Below are 20,362 nucleotides of genomic sequence, written 5' to 3'. Positions count from 1 at the left end.
GCCACCATCGAAGTCGCGCTAACAAGTACAAAGAAATAAAACATATTTAAAGGTAACCATGACGTCTAATTTTATGATTTATGTCCAAGAAAAATGTATTTTTACCAGACGAATATAAAGAGGCATAAAAATTAACAAAAATGGATGCACATTAAAACTAAATAAGTAGAAATTCAATCATTTTTTTAACTGGTTTTCCTCACAAAAATCACAGGGGTGCTGGAGCCTATCCTAGCCAATCACAAGGCACAATGAGAAAAACAAGCAAACATAGTTAGGGCTAATTTAGCATACAATTAGCCTAGCATGCATATTTTTGCGACTTGGGAGTACCCAGTGAAAACCCACGCAACACAGGAAAAACATGCAAACTCTAGACAATGAGGACCCAACTGGGTTCGAACCCAAAACCACAGGACTGCAAGCCCGACGAGATTATCACTTCACTCCTGTAAGTTTATACGTTTTTTTCCATATTTTGTACATTTATTATTAATGACTTTTGTACGGGATGTTTTTTTAACTATATTTTTGGGGAAAACCGATCTCGTTTGACCCATTTCGGCTCTAATCCGGATCATCTCGGTCGCTGCTAGCAGACAAAAACTGCTGTTTAGATTTTTTTTTTATAATAAATGGATTAAAAGAACTGGATTAAAAACCCTGATTATTCAGTTTTTTTATAGATCTAAAACAATGTTTATTTGAGCTTTTTTTTAAAATATAGTTTTAGATTTTATAAAATGATTTTTGAACTAAAAACACAGAAAAATTGATTAAAAATGACTATTGATTTAAAAGGGGGAAAATCAGGAAATTTAATATACATCATATTTAGTTTTTTTTTTAATAAATGGATTAAAAGAACTGGATCAAAAGTCCTGAATATTCCACTTTTTTATAGATCTAAAACAATGTTTATTTTAGCTTTTCTAAAATATATTTTTAGATTTTAGAAAATGATTTTTGAACTAAAAACACGGGAAAATAGATTTAAAAAAACAAGTATTGATTTAAAAGGGGAAAAAACTGGAAATTTAATATACATCTATACTCTAATTAATTTGATAATCAAACAGAAAGTCGGCACTCATGATTGACTTTCATGGGCCACACAAAATGATCCGTCGGGCCACATTTTAGCCCCCGGGCCTCCACTTTAACACACATGCTTTAAGCATAATAAGCACACTATATATAAATACATCACGTCAGCAAGCAATGTACCTAGACATCCAATTGAATTGCCTTTAGAGAAAATTGTAGTCTTTTAAATCCACCCTATTGAATAAAATATATGCTACATTACATTTGTAGAGTTTATTTTATCGCTAATAAGATAAATAACAATCTTTATTTAAATTGACGGGTGTATTTACGTTTACGTCTAAAAAAATGTATAGAGATGATTGAGACGAGTGAGAGAGAGAAAAAACATAGTGATTGGACGCCATGAATGTGTAAAGTGTATGAACATAACATTTCTGAGACGAGGGGGTCAGTGTTGCTATTTCTTATCAAGGCCGTGCGCCCATTTATCAGAGCGCCGCCGCCGCGGGTTGTCGGAATGCTAAACAAGCAAAAAAAAAAAATCACATCCACGCCGCCTGTGTCACACACGCCCAACATTCATAATTACAATCGAAAGCCGACTGTGCACATTACAGCGCCAATGTACAATGGCGTGTACGTATTGTGGTGAGGCTTCGGATACCACGGCAACGGGAACAAACGACTGTTAGCCGTGTAATGAGACCCCGTTGGGGTATGATGAGAGAAAGTAACAACAAAGGCATACAACAAGACGGTTATTAGTGAAGACGTTTTTTTTTGTGTAAATACTGTATTTTTTGGTGTAAAAGTCGTGTTTTTTTTATAGTGTGACTGAGCCTGACACTGATAGTGCGACTTGTTTGTTTTTGTTTGTTTTTATCTTGCTATGTGGCTGACCATTGACAGTAAGGTTTTTTGTTGTTGTATTTTTGGGTGGCAGATACCGTATATTCTGGATTATAAATTACACTTTTTTTAATTGTTTGACTGGGCCTGCCATTGATAGTGCGACTTGTATTTGTTTGTTTTTGTTTCTATATTGCTTGGTGACAACCTACAGGCAGGTTTTAATTATTTTGTTTAGATTTTTTTGCGAATACTGTATTTTCCGGACTATAAGTCGCCCTTTTTTTAATGATTTGACTGGGCTTATTACTGCTAAAACAATTTTTATGTTTGTATGTTTTTTTTTCTCTCTCCTTCTTAATGACCACAGGTTGCCAGGTATGTTTTATAATTATTTACCTTTTTAAAGTTTTTTTTTGTTGAAAATACTGTATTTTATGGACTATAAGTCACACTTTTTTCATAGTTCGCCTGGGCCTTCCACTGGTAATGCAATTTGTACCCTCTCTTTCTCATTAACCACCAACTGCCACGTATATTTTTTTAACATTTTTGTATTTTTTTGCAAATACCGCATTATCCGGACTATAAGTCGCACTTTTTTCATAGAATTATTCGGCCTTCCACTAATAATGCAATTTGAATTGTGATTTTAACCACCAACTGCCTGATATAAACATTTTTGTTAAATTACTTATTTATTTTTTGCAAATACCGTATTTTCCGGCCTATAATCCGCACTTTTTCCATAGTCTTACTCCGCCTTCCACCAATAATACAATTCCAATTGTGATTTTAACCACCAACTGCCAGATGTATTTAAAAAAAAAATATATATTCCTTAATTTTTTTCAAATACCGTATTCTCCGGCCTATAAGTCGCACTTTTAAATGCTTTGACTGGTCCTGCCACTGATACCATGACTTATTTTTTTGCTTACTATTCAAAATACGCCCACACCGGTGCTCAACACATACACAACAAACACACACATACATACACACACACACACACCCGCACAGCAACATGCTACAGCAAACCAAGTCACCCCCTGCAGGGTTTACACATCTCCCATAGTGCTAAACACCACCATTGACTTCGATTAGCCCGCAACAGTTACAAATGGCTCTCTGTCTAAATGCCTCACACTCCACCACAGACAGTTTATTGCCAACGCGCTGGGGCGTCCAAGTCCAAGTCTCAAGTTTATCGAGCATAGGGTAAAAAAAAAAAATGTATTCTTTGACACCCGCACATACGCATATACGCAGAACATCTCAGCCTTGGGCGCATAATAATGCTTGCCCGGTAAAGCAATTTTCAGGACATAGCTTAGCAAGGCTGACAAGTGCAAATCAGAGAGATGCTCCATCGCACACTAAAAGATAAGCTGGAGTGCACTTACTCAGACTTAAACACAAGCTATATGTTCCATTTCACTTAAGGGACTAGCGCCATCGCTAGCACAAATGGCGTTCGTTCTGAGAGACAATAAGAAACTTTTCTATCTCGGGTTAGTGCTAAATAAGGTCGTGGTTAATCTACAGTATGGCTATATGTGTCAAAGTGGCGGCCCGGGGGCTAAATCTGGCCCGTTGGATCATTTTGTGTGGCCCGGGAAAGTCAATCATGAGTGCTGACTTTGTGTTTTAGGATTAAATTAAAATAAAGAGTATAGATGTATGTTAGAATTCCTGATTTTTACCCTTTTAAATTTAAAAATTGTCATTTTTTAATCCCCTTTTCTGTGTTTTTAGTTTAAAAAATCATTGTGTTGCTGATTTTCCCACTTTTAAATCAATCATTGTCATTTTTTAAATCATTTTTTTTGTTTTTTTAGTGCAAAAATCATTTTGTAAAATCTAAAAATATATTTAAAAAAGCTGAAATAAACATTGTTTTAGATCTATAAAAAACTGAATATTCAGGTCTTTTAATCCTGCTCATTTAATCAAATATTTCCGTGTTTTTAGTTAAAAAATCATTTTGCAAAATCTAAAAATATATTTAAAAAAAAATCTAAAATAAACATTGTTTTAGATCTATAAAAAACTGAATATTCAGGGCTTTCAATCCAGTTCATTTAATCAAATTTTTTCATGTTTTTAGTTCAAAAATAATTTTGTAAAATCCAAAAGTATATAAAAAAAACTAAAAAAAACTGTTTTAGATCTATAAAAATTGAATATTCAGGGTTTTTAATCAATCCAGTTATTTTAATCAAAGTTTTTTCCATGTTTTTAGTTCAAAAATATTTTTTTTAAATTCTATAAAACAAAAATTCTAGTTTTTCTTTGTTAAAAATACTGTATACAACACAGACCAACGAAAAATTAGAGGTAACATTGGCGTACGGACGTTAGCGATTTTTGGCGTCTTCATTCTGGGACGCGGAACTCAATCAAAACCCGCCTGGTTCCTGACTACGCATTAGCAAGCGGGGGATCTTGTTTGGCTGGCTGAATGAAATGCCCACCCGCACATAATTAACAACTGTTTTGTCCACAGATCAATAAAAGGCCTGTTCATTAAAAGTCCCTTTGCTTCCTCGCTTTGGCAACGTCTTTCAGTAAGCGGGTGGCGCTTTGCATTTCGGATTCTCTACCACGACTTGTGAAGAAAGCGCCCCGTCGCCCACCCCGCTTTTTTTTGCAGTTACTGTAAGATATCAACGGAAAGTCAAAGGAACGGAAAGCTCAGAAGATTTGGGAGACGCTTTTGGAAAAAGACTTAAAAGAAGCAAAATAGAAGGAAAATAAACCAAAGATTACATTATTTGACATTGTTGTCCAGTTAGAAAATGTCATTCATTCATTTTTGGAACTGCTTTATCATCAAGGATTGCGGGGGTGCTGGAGCATATCTCAGCTCACTTCAAAACAGGGGGGGGACAACACCCTGAATCGGTGGGCGGCCAATCACAGGGCAAAAGGAGACAAACAATTCATTCACACTCACAATCATACCAAGCTAGCCTAGCATGCATGTTTTTGGAATGTGGGAGGAAATCGGAATACCCAGAAAAAACCCACGCATGCAAACTGCATACAGGTGGACCAACCTAGATTTGTATTCAATTCATTCAGTCAAAATTATAGCTAGGGGCAATTTAGAGTATTAGCTAGCTAGCCTAGCATGCATGTTTTCAGAATGTGGGAGGAAACCGGAAAACCCAGGGAAAACCCACACATGCAAACTCCATACAGGTGGACCAACCTGGATTTCAATTCAATTCATTCACACTCACAATACATTGTGTTAGCCAGCTAGCCTAGCATGCACATTTTTGGAATGTGGGAGAAAAGTAGACTACCCAAAGAAAACCCACACAGGACATGCAAACTCCACTCAGGTACACCGACCTGGATTCAAACCCAGTACCCCAGAGCTGCGAGACTGACACACTAAATAAAGTATTTTTTTTCAAAATACTTTTAAATAACTCCAAACAAAATACTATAGAACTATAAACTATATACATTTTAACCCATTCACTACCAATGCCACCAATGGACGTCTATACTATTTATCAATGGCAGTAAATAAATAGCCTGAAAATGTGCATTTTTTTTTAATGGTAACATCAAAATTGATGAAAAAAGACCGTTTCCAAGACACGTGCTTGTGACAAACGTGCGAATGGATCGTGGAAAGTCCTAAACAGATGCGTGACCAACGGCTTCTCGGTAAAGGCTACTTAGCTAGTCTGTGGCTAATTGCCTAAACGACGGTAAAGCACTCCCCCGGATTGACGAATGGCTGTTTTTCCATGGTTTGATCATTAGCTACACTCCATTAGATGCACCTGCGCCATGGCATCTGTCTTCCCGTGTTTGATTAAGACGTTATTGTTATTATGCGGCGATTGTGCAAGCGGAACCGACGTTTGTCTGGTGGCCATTTTGGTGTGACTTGATTTGTTTTTTGTTAACTGTCATTTTTTTGTTTTTTTTTTACCTAGTTTTGGAATAACAATATTTTTAAAATGACGCTTTCAGATTAAAGTACAGTACAGTGTTCCCTCGTTTATTGCAACTTCACTTATCGCAGATTCACTTTTTTGCAATTTTTTATGCTATTAATTATTTAATTTTATTATTTTGAAAGTTCCTAAAAATGTGGAAAATCTACCCTGAGAGCAAATCAGCAGTGGAGAATTTTTTAATTTTTTAATTTACATTTTTTATTAAAAGAAGGTAGTTACAATAGGGGTCGACCTACTTCGCGATTTTTCGATGCCTGGTGGCCATTTTGATTAGTTTTTCTTTAACGGTCATATTTTTTATTATTATATTGTTTCTTTTTACCTGATGTTGAAACTACAATAATATAAAAATGCCAATTTCAAATTAAAGTACAGTACAGTATTCTCTCGATTATCACCACTTCACTTATTGCAGACTCGCATTTTTTTCTGCTGTTAATAATTTATTATTCATTTTCTTAAGTTCATAAAATTCTGAAAATTCACCCTGAAAGGATTTAAATAATGAAGAATTTTTTAACTTAAAAAAATAAAAGATAGTTAAAATTACTTGGTAACTATTCGGCCATGTTTGGTCTAGATTAACCGCAATATTTGAGGGATTACTGTATTTTCCCATGTTAAAAATACACTACATTGAATATTAGCATAGAGCTAAAGCCTTTTGGATATTTCTGCACATTCTGCTAACATCAGGCTCCGCCCCCTCCCCCCCCATTACCCGTACAAGCCCACTGTAAATATTGACAGCATTTTCCATAAGCCAGTACCGAAAAAAAAAACTAGGTTGAACTGTGACTATTTGAGATTTGCAAAATCCTTTCCAAAGCCTCCAAACAAGACACGGCAGGGGTCAAATTTCAGGGGTCATTTGGACATAATCCTAAACGGTCTTCCATGGTCACTATCGTCCAAAGCGTGTTGACACAAGCGGGATTTTAATGTCGGCCTACTTTGACGATAAACGGCCTGTAAAAAATGTACTTATTGGGCTTATAAAAGATGGACGCTTTATTGGACATTGTGGGTTTTATAAGGATGATTTTATTGGAGCATATTGACCACATTTGTTCGGTATGAGAGTAAGACGACGACGCAAAGAATAATATTATGATGTTAAAAATGTCATGAAAATTAGCATATTTTGCAAGAAATGCAACATATTGTGATTCGAATAAAAAAATTTGATGGAATATTATGAGTCTTCTTTTCTTATATGACGTTATATGAGCTAATATTGCAATATTTTTCATAATATGTACATTTTTAAAGTACTTGGACTTCAATTTTGTAAAATTATGACTCTATTTTTGTAATATGGCGACAATAAAGCCGTATTTTTGAATATTATAATATTAAAGTGGCTGTTATACCAGGAATATTATGCAAAATTAGGTAGCATTATGCTAACATTTTTTCATAAAATGACTTATATTTCATATTAATCATATTTGATAATATCATGTAAAGTTATGTAGCATTTAAACTTTATGAGTATTATATTAGAAGAACAAAATTAGGAGTCTTAAGGGGAATATATTAATATAATTATAAATAATAAATGTGCTATATTATGAAATAGCAATTAATACATAAATATTTATGGTACAACATCATTAAAAAAGGGGAAAAATATTGTAATATTATATTTTTAGGTAACATTATTCACAATTTCTCACAATATTATAGAAAACTATGTAGTATTTCTGGTAATATGAAGACTTTAAATATTCTCATCATATTATGACTTTAATCCTCTAATATTATGGATTTATTTATTTTGGTTGTCCTTATTTTTTTGCGTCATATTCATAGAACCAACACAAATATTTTTTTCTCTATTATAAAAAAGTGACATGGCGATGACCATCTTCGAGGTGAGCGGCATCGCAAAGGTCAAGGCGACCGTTCAAGTATTTGGTCATTGGATTGGGATTTGGCGAGCGTCCGTTCGTGCGTGTGTGGGTGCGTGCGTGGGTTGCAAAGGTCGATTTTGATCACAGCTGGAGGATTTAAAAACAAGCAATGCTTGATCCTGGATGCGCACCAGTGACGGACATCCTTCCTCTGCCAACTGCAGTTCATTCCACCGGGGTCGCTGCCATTGACTACAATAGCTGTACGCCATTAAAATACTCAAGTGTGGCGTATGCAAGTATTTTTGTTTTTGTTTTTTTTCCACTCTCTGACCATGATAGCCTGCTATGTTAGTTTTTTGGGGGGGGGGTTGTCGTTATAGATAGCCCATTGTTGACCATGTTACTATATTTACTTTAACGAAGGGCTAAAGGACCATAACAGCCAAGACAAACTATGCTTTCTATACGGACTACTTTTCTATGTTGAATATTATCGATGTTGACTATTATCGATGTTGACTACTATCTATATCGACTATTATCTATGTTGATTTCTCATCTATGTTGACTTATCTATGTTGACTATTATCTATGTTGATTTCTCATCTATGTTGACTTATCTATGTTGACTACTATCTATGTTGATTTCTCATCTATGTTGATTATTATCTATGTTTTTGACTACTTATTTTTGTTTTGACTACTTTATGTTGACTATTATCTATGTTTCTGACTACTTTATGTTGACTATTATCTATGATTCTGACTACTTTATGTTGACTATTATCTATGTTTTTGACTACTTGTTTTTGTTTTGACTACTTTATGTTGACTATTATCTATGTTTTTGACTACTTATTTTTGTTTTGACTACTTTATGTTGACTATTATCTATGTTTTTGACTACTTATTTTTGTTTTGACTACTTTATGTTGACTATTATCTATGTTTTTGACTACTTATTTTTGTTTTAACTACTTTATGTTGACTATTATTTATGTTGACTCTTATCTATGTTGACTATTATCTATGTTGACTATTATCTATGTTGACTATTATCTATGTTGACTATTATCTATGTTGACTATTATCTATGTTGACTATTATCTATGTTGACTTATCTATGTTGACTTATCTATGTTGACTTATCTATGTTGACTTATCTATGTTGACTTATCTATGTTGACTACTCTGTTTTTGACCACTTACTTATGTTTTGATTATTTTAAGTTTACTACTATCTATGTTGATTATTATATATGTTGCCTATTATCTATGTTGACTTCTCATCGATGTTTTGACTAATTTTGCTATTGAATACTTCTCTATTATGTGTTTTATCTATGTTGACTACTATCTATGTTAAATATCATGTGTTGAATATCATCTAAGTTCACTACATCTATTTTCGACTAATTTGTTTCGACTAATTTATGTCGTAAACTTATCTATGTTGAATACTCATGTTGTTGACTACTTATTATCAATAATGCATTGATTATTTTTTGTTTGTGTTTAATTCATTTAATTATTTGATAAAGGGACAGTACATATTGTTTGTTATTGTTATTTGCGCACTTCATGTTGAAGCTTTAAATCTCATTATATTTTTATAATGAGAACAAAAGCATTCAATTCAATTGAGTTGATGTTATTGTACGGATTATTCTTGTTGTTTCCATGCAGTAGAATACTCATTAAAATCAGATGTTATTTATTATATCACCTTCATCGGGTGGGTGCAGAGGTTATTTCTTTAACACCTTTGCTGGCTAACACTAATCTCCGACAGACTTTTCAACTTGGATTTCAGCTGAATAAGCGACACACACAAATACACACAAATACACACACACAGGGACGCTGAATACAAACGTAGATATAACAAATTACAAGATGCAGCACATTGAATGATATCCCATGGCAGATGGCGTAAAGAAAATCAAAAACATAATCTGCAAGATTGGATTTCCCCAAATTTGATATCAACTGCGATATCAGAGGACGCCACTCATTAAGATTTGCCGAGATCCGACTTGACGCTTTTTTCTTAGACGCGGTGTAATCCGCTGATTTGCAGGTAAACACACACGGTGTTTTATTAGTAGTATATTGTATGAATTTACTCTCATTGTATAACTTTTTGTTCTCATTTTCTCATTTTTTTTACCTCATTACTTTAAATCTCATCATATTACAAAATATGACAAATATTTTTACCTTTACTAGATATATTATATATTTTATTTTGAATTCCCCTTAATAAGCGATTAAAAACTACATATTTTCACCCCCCCCACACACACACACACACATAGGGCACACGTTAAAGTCTAAAATGTACTACTAAGTGGACCGCTCTTTACATATAAAGTACACCCCTACTTACGAAATATTCAAGTTACAAAAAAAGTACAACGGTACTATGATTCGAATCAGCCAATATTACTACATATGAATTTATTCCTCATAATACTGCAATCTCAAGTATTAGAACGCATAATATTTCTCTCAAAATATCCCAACCTTTTTCACATAATTTCTCAAAACACTCCAACATAGTACTTAACCCTCATAATACTGCAACTTTTTCCTCCGAATACTACGATTCAAATCAAACAATATTACAACACAACTTTCCTCATAATATAATAACGCATTTTCCTCAAAAAACTGCAATATCTTTCTCTTCATATCCCAAAATAAGACTCAACTTTTTTCTTATAACTCCTCCAAAACACAACTCCAACCTAACAAAACTTCAACTCTCCTCCTCCATTTAAATTCCCATCCAATAACCCACCATACACTCAAAAATAATATTCTCCCAAAAAAAAAAAAATTCTGCAAAAACATTTCGAAGCCAAATGAAGTGAGCAGTGAACTTTGTCCAAAAGCTGTCTGCAAAAACATCCAGTAATGGATGTAAGTAAAAATCTATAGCGCCCTTGCTCCAAACTTGGGAAAATAAACCCGTTAAAGTTCAAAGGTTTTTTGGTCAAAATTGGCACGCGGCGGAGCGTTAACAAGAAACGGGGTGTTCAAGGTCAAAACCCGTGTCCTGCAGAGCGCCTCCTACATTTTCTTTCTACACAAGATGGATGGTTCTATCTTATTTTGGCGGGTAAACGCAAAACACAAAAAAACGAATAAAACTCACCGATTGCTGGACTCGAACCGCCGACTCCCGTCCGTCGTCCCTTCCGTCTCACTCGCACCTGCAAAGTCAAAAAAATAAAAGACCGGTGAGGAATGTTTTTGTTGTTTTTTACCCGCACTTTTTGAGTGAATATGTTCCCCCCCTGTTGGCTTTTTAATGGAGAAGTTAGAAATTCCCGTTTGGGCAATTTGCTAATGGAACGTGGTCGGAAAAGAAAATGGTCCGCGGGAGATGAGCTGCGGAATTGAGGAGCTGAAGTGCTTACAAAATAAAAATAATAAAATATAATGGTTAACGGTCATCGGGGGTGGCGCGGTGGATGAGTGTAGTGTGCAGTTTTGGGGCCGTGTGTTCGATACCAGGTTGGTTTTCCCTATGTGGAGTTGGCATGTAAGGGTGGCGCGATGCTTGAGTGGGTAGCGCTCCGGCCTCGCAGTTTGGGGGTTCTGGGTTCGATCCCAGGTTGGTTTTCCCTATGTGGAGTTGGCATGTACGTCTTGGGCCTGTGTGGTTGTTTTCTGGGTACTCCAGTTTCCTCCCACATTCCAAAAATATGCATGCTAGGCTAACTGGCTAGCACTAAATTGCCCATAGGTAGGACTGACTGATTCCAAAAACATGCATGCTAGGCTAGCTGGCTAACATTAAATTGTGGCCAACGGGTTAGCATCACAGTTCTGGGGCCGTGTGTTTGAATCCAGGTTGGTCCGCCTGTGTGTAGTTTGCGTGTTTGCCTGCGTGGGTTTTCTGCGGGTACTCCGCTTTCCTCCCACACTCCAAAAATATGCATGCTAGGCTAGCTAGCTAACACTAAATTGCCCTTAGGCTATGTATTCAATCCCAGTTGGTTCCTTGCTGTGTGGAGTTTGCATGGGTTTTCTCCGGGTACTCCACTTTCCTCCCACATTCCCAAAAATATGCATGCTAGGCTGATTAGCCACTCTAAATTGCCCCTAGCTATGAGTGTGATTGGTCGTTTGTGTCCTTGTACCGATCAACAATTCATCTGGGATAGGCTCCAGCACCCCGTGATACCCTAATGAGGATTAAGCAGTTCAGAAAATGAATAAATGAGTAACTGTCATCAGATCAGGAGTGAGGAAGAGGAGAGAATTAATTAATTTGTATTTAATAGTTATTTTTATGGCAAAAATGGATTTTACACACCAGTGATTTGACATAAGAGCTCGGTCCCGGAACGCATTAAGCTCGTATCTCAAGGCATGACTGTATCAGCCTGGGAAATTTAATTACATCTGTGAGACTCACTCCCCCAAAGCCTCAAAATGTCAGGAACTATTTAATGCGGGTAATTACTCTCCCACTCGAGTCGCAGCGGGTCAACTTTGACCCGACGGTGACGTCAATACGGGAAGGGAAAAGAATATATAAAAGTCAAAAATCCTTGTTGCTGCGTGAATCCAGATTACAGAGTAAAGAGTCTGTCAGCAAGATGAAGCTTTGGGATTTAAACCCTTTAATTCGCCGACACGTTATTTACAAGCCTGCGTCGGGGGGGAATGGAGGTCAGATGTGGAATGAGCACTTTACTCCCACTATTTGGGAAACAACACCAATATAACAGATAGAATGAAAATTTTATTTTTTCCAGTTTTCAGCGCGGTGGGTTAATTTTCGTCGCCTCGCAGTTCTGGGATCCTGGTTCGATTCCAGGTAGAAACTCCCGAATTGAATGCTCTTATTGCCATTAAACAATTGTAATGATATTTAAAGCCTCAATATAAAGTGCATAATAACAATAATAAAGCACGGTGGATTGGTTTTTGCCGCCTCGCAGTTCTGGGATCCTGGTTCGATTCCAGGTCGCAAGTCCTGAATTGAAAGCTTTTATTGTCTTTATATAATTATAATAAGATTTAGAGCCTCACCAAAAAGTGCACAATATCAAAAATAAAGCGCGGTGGTTTGGTTTTTGCCGGCTTGCATTTCTGGGATCCTGGTTCGAATCCAGGTAGCAATGCTTTTATTGTCAGTATATAATTCTAATGAGATTTAGAGCCTCGCCAAAAAGTGCGCAATAACAAAAATAAAGCACGGTGTATTGGTTTTTTCCGCTTCGCAGTTCCGGGATCCTGGTTCGAATCCAGGTCGCAACTCTTCATTTGAATGCTTTTATTGTCATTATATAATTCTAATGAGATTTGATGCCTCACCACAAAGTGCACAATATAAAAATAAACTGAGAAATAATCAATAAATAATAACAAAAAAAAACAATAAATGAGTAATAATAGTAAATAAATAACTAGTCAACATGATAAATAGTCAACAAAATAAATCAGTGGAAATGCACAACAACAACAAACAGATAAATAATCAATAAATAAGTAGTCAACATGAATTTATATAAAAAAACATTTTGCAACTTCACTCAATCAAAAATCATCATATTGATTTCCGATAAAATTGTCTGAGACAAACATGAAACAAAAATGACTAAAACCTCAATAAATACCTAAAAAATGCTAAAGTTACTCTAAATTCCTTTTTTTACGCGCTACCCTCGAACGCCTCACAGCTCGGGCAATACTATCTTTCCACACCGTCAATTCTCCAAGCTCCACTTTAAGTTTTTAAAACGAGACGGCGTCCGATCGTAAAGCGGCTCACTCCAGTAAACACAGCCGCCTCCGCGGCCTCGGCGCACGTACCTCGACGACCCCCCACGCCGCCGTAGCCTTGGCTTGAACGTCGTGGGCGGAGCCCAAAAAAATAAACAACCAATATTTCATAGCTAGGGCTCAATTTAGCATTAAAATACCGTATTTTCATGACTATAGGGCGCATCGCATTTAAAGGTGCAGTGTCAGTAACGAGTGCTATTTCTGTATTTGACACACACATTTTTGGTCGCCAGTCAAGTGAGAGAGTTTTTTGTTGAAAACACCTCAAAATTATATTCATCAGAGAGAGTTTAATATCTAAGTACTGTTTAATATCTAAGTATTGTTCAATATCTAAGTACTGTCTAATATCTAAGTACTGTTTAATATCTAAGTACTGTTTAATATCGAAGTACTGTGTTTAATATGTAAGAAATGTGTTTAATATCTAAGTACTGTTCAATATTGAAGTACTGTTTAATATTGAAGTACAGTTTAATATCTAAGTACTGTTTAATATCTAAGTACTGTCTAATATCTAAGTACTATCTAATATCTAAGTACTATCTAATATCGAAGTACTGTTTAATATCTAAGTACTATCTAATATCCAAGTACTGTTTAATATCTAAGTACTATCTAATATCCAAGTACTGTCTAATATCCAAGTACTGTTTAATATCTAAGTACTGTTTAATATCGAAGTACTGTCTAATATCTAAGTACTGTTTAATATCTAAGTACTGTTCAATATCTAAGTACTGTTCAATATCTAAGTACTGTTCAATATCTTAGTACTGTTCAATATCTAAGTACTGTCTAATATCTAAGTACTGTTCAATATCTAAGTACTGTTCAATTTCTAAGTACTGCTTAATATCTAAGAACTGTTGAACTATATATCCCAGCAGTCACTGCGTAGTACTTTTTCTACGGGGAAAATAGTAGTAGCTTGCTGTAGTTGTGAGAGCTGTAGAGGATAGTGTACCCTGACTGATTTATTTAATTTTTTAGTGATAACAATTTTAATATTGGTCCATATATAAGGCGCACTGTCTATTTTGGAGTAAAATCTAAGACTTTTTAGTGCTGAAAATACGGTATCCTAGCCTGCATGTTTTTTTAGATATGTGAGAAAACCGGAGTACCCGCGAAAAACCCACACAACTACCAGGAGACCCCCCCCCCCCACGCAGAAAATTCAAAACCCTGGATCATTAAACTACAAGTCAAACACGCTAACCGCAGTTCACCTGGCGACAGCATGAAGTGGATAAGTACTAACCGAGATAGGCCACGAAAACATGGTCAGGGGCCGTAAAAAAAAAAATCCCTGGAGACCTTGGCACCCCCGCCCGCCCCCCACGAATCCCCCCGTGTGTACGCCGCGGGTATTAAGAGCTCAGCGGCGTGCGTCCAGGCGGCTTTAGAAGTCTTTTCCTGAGGTAGCGCTTCCTTCACAAGGCGGCTGCAGACGAGGATAAACGCCGCGCAATCCCGCGGGCCAAGCGCCTCCTCGGCTTACTATTCGTTGATCCCGCCCCCCCCAAAACCTCATCCCCCCCCCCTACCCTCCTGCCAACCCTCCCATAACACACTTGCGTCCTATTTGTCCCCCTTTTTTCGTATAATTCCACTTTCCCGTGTCTTTATATCCTAGTCTCCGCCCACTTTATGTCCACGCCATTTTTTTTTTACCATTTTATTTGGATACCCCCCCCCCCCACATGTTTTTTAGTTCTCAAAGACGCCCCATTTTGGTGGAGTGAGAGCAAAAATGGCCGTTATGTAACTGGTAATTTGGCTACTGGGAAACGATAGATGGAGGATGGGGGTGGGTGGGGGGCGGAGCTTTGAAAGCGGGGTTATTATGGAGCTTGGGCTGGTGATTTCCGATCTTTGAAGTGTCCGCCAGTGGTGCGGAACGTTAATCACAAAAAGGGGAATTAAAAGGAGGATATTGCAGTTGGTGGAATTCAAACGCTTGGAGATGTTTTTACATGTTGATGAATGGGGAAGTGTTTCAAAACTTTTGGTCGCGAGTGTGCATGTTAAGGGAGTTAATGAACAGTGTAGCAATTTGTTTATATTATATTTTAAATATTTTTTTATTTTATATATTTAGACTTATTATTAGAATTTAAGGTTTAAATCTATTTTATATTGCTTTTTTAAATCATTTATTTAGGTCTGGGATGGCAAATAATATCCTCACAAGGGTCGCTGGGGGTGCTGGAGCCTATCCCAGCTGACTTTTAAATATTTGATTATATTATATTTGTAATTTTTGTAACTTTATATATTTATGCTCTTTAATTTGATATTTTTATATTTATTTGATATTTAATCTATTTTTATTTTTTATTTTTATATTTTTTATTACATTATTATAATTTTTTCTATTTTTTTTGTTTAGGTCAGTGGTGGCAAACAATATCCTCACAAGGGTTTAAATATTTTATATAAATTTTTATTATTTTTTTACATTTCATTATTTTATATATATTGACACTTTAATTTGATATTTTTACAATTATTTTAGCTATTTTTTGTTTTAATATATTTTTATAACGCTTTTTTTTCATTTATTTAGCGGGTGGTGAACAATATCCTCACAGGGCTCGCCGAGGGTGCTGGAGCCTATCCCAACTGAGGCCAAATTAGCATAAAATTAGCCTAGCATGCATGTTTTTGGGCTGTGGTAGCAAAGTGGAGTACCTATCAATAAATAAACCAAAAGTATTTCGTTTAGCATCCAAAATGCTAATACCCGGATTAGCTAAACGATTTCCTGTCAATCCCCGATCGGTCGCAACGTCACCAGTCGATACAACCAATGGAAACCTTCGAAAAATGAACAACTTTGACTTTGTTGACGTGTTTTAGAAATAGAAAAAACACGCTTGGGGTTGCAAAACAGCTGAAAATATCCAAATCGGCTCATTATTGGGGTGAAGGCGCTTTTTTCGCGGCAAAACAATGGAGCCACGGGACGGGAAATTCGGAAAAACGGAGGGAAGCGGAACGTTTTAGCCCGTGGCCTTTGTATTTGTTTCTTTGCTTGTTTGTTTGTTTGTTTGATTCCCAGAGACGGGCGACGCGTTGAAATGGGGGGAACGGGAATAAATGGAGCAAAACATCCTGCCATTTTGGGAGACGGAGTGACAGACGCACTGAAAAGACCGATCGGGGGAGGGGGAAGGCGCCGCCCGCCGTTGAATCCAAATTAAGCTGATCGGAGCTCACTCAGACTTAATCTAGTTATGTGGATAAAGGATTTCCCTGTGGCTAAAAACACGGCAACGTACCATTCCGTGCACGTGTGTGTTTGTGTGTTAGTGTGTGTTAGTGTGTGTTTGGGTGTGTTAGTGTGTGTACGATGAATGCGCAAAGTGATCTGTTCAAAATCACGTCCTCTTCCGATCTATGTTGTGTAGGAGGAAAGTTTGTCAGATATCGGGTATAAACTATGTTGTCAAAATGGAAATACAGTCATACCTCTACTTACGAAATAACTAAATACAGTCATACCTCTACTTACAAAATATCTAAACAGTCATACCTCTACTTGCAAAATAACCAAGTCAGTCATACCTCTACTTACAAAATAACGAAATAAAGCCATAACTCTACTTGCAAATAACTAAATACAGTCATACCTCTACTTACGAAATAACTAAATACAGTCATACTTCTAATTACAAAATAACTAAATACAGTCCTACCTCTACTTACAAAATAACTAAATACAATCATACCTCTACTTACAAAATAACTAAATACAATCATACCTCTACTTACAAAATAACACATTACAGTCATACCTCTGCTTACAAAATAACTAAATACAGCCATACCCCTACTTACAATATACCTAAATACAGTCATACCTCTACAAAATAAATACAGTCATACCTCAATTTACAAAATAACTAAATAGTCATACCTCTACTTACAAGATGACAAATTACAGTCCAACCACTACTTACAAGATGACAAATTACAGTCCGACCTCTACTTACAAGATAATTAAACACAGTCATACTTCTACTTACAAAATAACTAAACAAAGTCATACCTCAACTTACAAAATAACTAAACAAAGTCATACCTCTACTTACAAAATAACAAATTACAGTCCTACCTCTACTTACAAAATAACAAAGTACAATCATACCTCTACTTACAAAATAACTAAACACAATCATACCTCTACTAACAAAATACCTAAATACAGTCAAACCTCTACTTAAAAAATAACTAAATACAGTCATACCTCAACTTACAAATGCCTCCATGTACAAAATTTCAAGTTACAAAACTTTGTATGACTTTACTCTAATTGTTTTACTTTTTATCACAATTTTACAACATATTTCTTCGACCTGACTTCGAATGTTTAAAAAAAAGACGTAAAGTAGCTTTTGGACAAGCTACCATTGGCTTCATCTGGCAAACCTGACGCAAAAAGACCTTGAGGGTGACCAATCCCGGAGATAATTGTCATTGGCTCCCCACCGACGGTACTCATTTGATTAAAATTCCTTCCGAGCGAAAGAAAATCCGGCGCCGTACTTGGCAGCGGCGGCGGCGGCATCAAACGGAATGCAGACACGGGTGACGACGAAAGCTGCAAGTTTTTTGAAGCGCTCGGCCTTCAAAAAACAAGCGGCGCTTTTCATCAAATTCCTTCTCAGAAAATTCAGAAATCCACGCAATGAAAAAGCATTATTCAATTCGTCGGAAAAGATTGGCAAACGGCGCGCGGGAGTCTTTCCGCGGCGGCGGTGGAATCAAACGGGGGGGCTTGAGCACTTGAAGAAAAGGAGCAGAGGAAGAAACATTTGGCGGCGCTCGTTTCGACTGAGGCTTGGCGGGCGAAAGCGGGAAAGGTGGCGCTACCGAGCCCACGGGGAAAAATGGGGGTAAAGCAGGGTTGAGGATAAAAAAATATTCTGAGATGAACTCACTGGATGTCATAGATAGATGTCTAATTAATTTGGAATGGGAAATTAGTTTGAATTTAATGGTCTATAGGGAGAAACTGCAATACTTTATATATAATTGGGGATAAAATTATCATATTTTTAGGATTGATGATCAAAATCAGTTGACTCCGATTCTGGTGGAAAAAACATGGTGGAAACAATTCTGTTCAAAAGTCTTTTTTTTGTCAAAGTCTTTTTAAAACTAAGAAACCTGTTTCCATTGGGTTCACATCAATTTGGATTGAAACCCGAATAGCACCTAAAACGCTGAAATGGTTGCTTGAACATGAAGGAATTGGTTTTTAAAAGACGTTCCTTTGGGAAAAACGTGATAATGAGAGCCATCGCGCAAACCTGTTTCCATTGGGTTTACATGGGCACATCAATTCGGATTGACACCTGAATAGCACCTAAAACTCAAAATCTTAAATTAGTTAGCAACCGTTTTGCTTGAACACAAAATAATTTGTTCTAAAACATTTTTTTGGGAGAAATGGTTCTTAAACCGGTTTCCATTGGGTTCACATGGACACATCAATTCGGATTGACACCTGAATAGCACCTAAAACTCAAAATCTTAAATTAGTCAGCAACCTTTTTGCTTGAACACAAAATAATTGGTTCTAAAACATTTTTTTGGAGAAATGGTTCTTAAACCGGTTTCCATTGGGTTCACATGGACACATAAATTCGGATTGAAACCTGAATAGCACCTAAAACGCAAAATCTTAAATTAATAAGCAACCTGTAATGCTGAAATGGTTGCTTTAACACGAAGGAATTGGTTCTTAACAAACCAGTTTCAATTGGGTTCACATGGACACATCAATTCGTATTGAATCCCGATTAGCACCTAAAACGCTAAATCCTAAATTATCAACCTATATAGCTGAAATAGTTGCTTGAACACAAAGTAATTGATTTTGAAACATCTTTTAGGAGAAAATGCTGCTTTTAACATAGACTTTTCTTTTGAAAAAGCGCAGTTTAAGATCTCCAGCTGTCAGTTTTTCCACGGAAAATTGCAACAAGCGAAAAGGCAAACCGCTTTACGAAAGCGTGGGACGGACAACGGTTCGGAAATGGCCGGGGCGGCCATCCTAATGCTCTTCCTATCGACTGTATTGATTTCCCGTTTTGCTGGCCGCCGCCGCCGGTCAGCAAAGTCGCCTTAAATGGATTCCGGCGCAAGCTCCGCGACGTACACTGATGGCCAAGGTCTTTCAGCACTGACCAGGAGACCATGACCAGACTTTAAAGCGCTAAATTGCCACTCTGTTTCATACTGTTGCTAACAACTAGCGACTGTCGCTAACATACCGTATTTTCTGGCCTCCATGTATAAGCCAAACCCTTAAAATTGCCTTAAAATGGTTGAATTTTTTACAATTTCTCGCGTATAAGCCCCCCCCTGATTCACAATGTTCACCTCCATATACGTGGTTTTTAATTGGGAGTACAAATGTGTTACTTTGAAGGGCAAAATTTAAGGAAAAATTATCGCACGTGGTATTTTTTATCAATTTCTGGATTACACAAATTCAAAAATGAGTTTTTGTTCACTTTTTATGCAAGATATGGTTAATTTTTTTCTTGAATTTCATTCATAAACGACAAAAAAATTGTTTTAAGCGTTTTATCTGTTTATCTTTTCTCTATTTTCACAAAAATGACCATATCGGCCATATTGTCTTGCATTATGTGCATTTCAAGCCTAATTTATGCGCATATAAGCCGTACCCTTGATTCAATCATAATTTTTTTTAGCTAAAAATAAGGCTTATATGCGAGAAAATACATGTAATTTCTTCCTACAGGTCTAAACACCGTTCAACCAATCAACAAC

At 36.3% G+C, this 20,362-nt stretch overlaps 1 protein-coding gene across 1 annotated transcript in view; it reads right to left on the bottom strand.

Annotated features, from left to right (window-relative positions):
* cdh22 (cadherin 22) overlaps window positions 1–20,362 on the bottom strand; it is a 150,418-nt gene that overhangs the window by 73,334 nt on the left and 56,722 nt on the right. Inside the window, exon 7 of the mRNA XM_077725839.1 lies at window positions 10,905–10,962. The gene's annotated coding sequence lies outside the window, so the exon portion shown is untranslated. The remainder of the gene's footprint in view (window positions 1–10,904; window positions 10,963–20,362) is intronic.

This window comes from Stigmatopora nigra, chromosome 10 (genome assembly GCF_051989575.1).
Source record: "Stigmatopora nigra isolate UIUO_SnigA chromosome 10, RoL_Snig_1.1, whole genome shotgun sequence".
NCBI lineage: Eukaryota > Metazoa > Chordata > Actinopteri > Syngnathiformes > Syngnathidae > Stigmatopora > Stigmatopora nigra.
The sequence above is the reverse complement of the archived record's forward strand: the minus strand, read 5'-3'. Positions and strand labels throughout refer to the sequence as shown.